The 588-nt window shown below is 41.0% G+C and overlaps 1 non-coding gene across 1 annotated transcript; it reads right to left on the bottom strand.

Moving 5' to 3' along the window:
• Positions 1–303: 303 nt before the first annotated feature.
• LOC115894420 lies at positions 304–365 on the bottom strand. Its single transcript, XR_004054540.1, has one exon. It is a non-coding gene; the product is annotated as a U7 small nuclear RNA (small nuclear RNA).
• Between the last annotated feature and the right edge of the window lie 223 nt (positions 366–588).

Genomic DNA, 588 nt, shown 5'->3' with positions numbered 1-588 from the left:
ATCACGCCACTGCACTCCAGCCTGGGAGACAGAGCGAGACTCCGTCTCAAAAAAACAAAAACAAAACAAAACAAAAAACCCTGTATACTTAGCCTAATACAGAGCTTGACATGTAATAGGAGCCATATGATTGGTACCTAATAATAATAATAACTGTGATTTGGCAAAGCTTGGTTCAGGTCACTTTTGTGCCGCATTTTTAAGGACTCAGTCTTTCCCAATATACACACATACTTATGATGCCTTTAGGCGCTGTAGGTACTGTAATAATTATTGTTGTTGTTTTTTAAAATTTTTTTTTCAGGGAACTTTCTGGTAAAAACTGGAAAGCCTGCTAGACAAATTCTAAAAGAGCTGTAACATTAATAATGATTGTTTTGTCTGCCCACCGGGCTTTCCTGTTCCCCTTCTGGTAACATAATCCACTTCCGTCACTATAGATCAGGCATGTGACCTAGGTCTGACTGGGACCAAACACAGCCCATGAAAACCTCTTCACGTTGAGAGAGAGAAGCCAGCCCTCTTTCCAAATCTGAGCTGCAAATGGCCACCTTTCCTGCCATGTGAAAAGAGCAGAAGTGAAGCAAA

Source organism: Rhinopithecus roxellana, chromosome 17 (genome assembly GCF_007565055.1).
Source record: "Rhinopithecus roxellana isolate Shanxi Qingling chromosome 17, ASM756505v1, whole genome shotgun sequence".
Classification (NCBI taxonomy): Eukaryota; Metazoa; Chordata; class Mammalia; order Primates; family Cercopithecidae; genus Rhinopithecus; species Rhinopithecus roxellana.
This window is presented reverse-complemented; position numbering and strand designations above follow the sequence as displayed.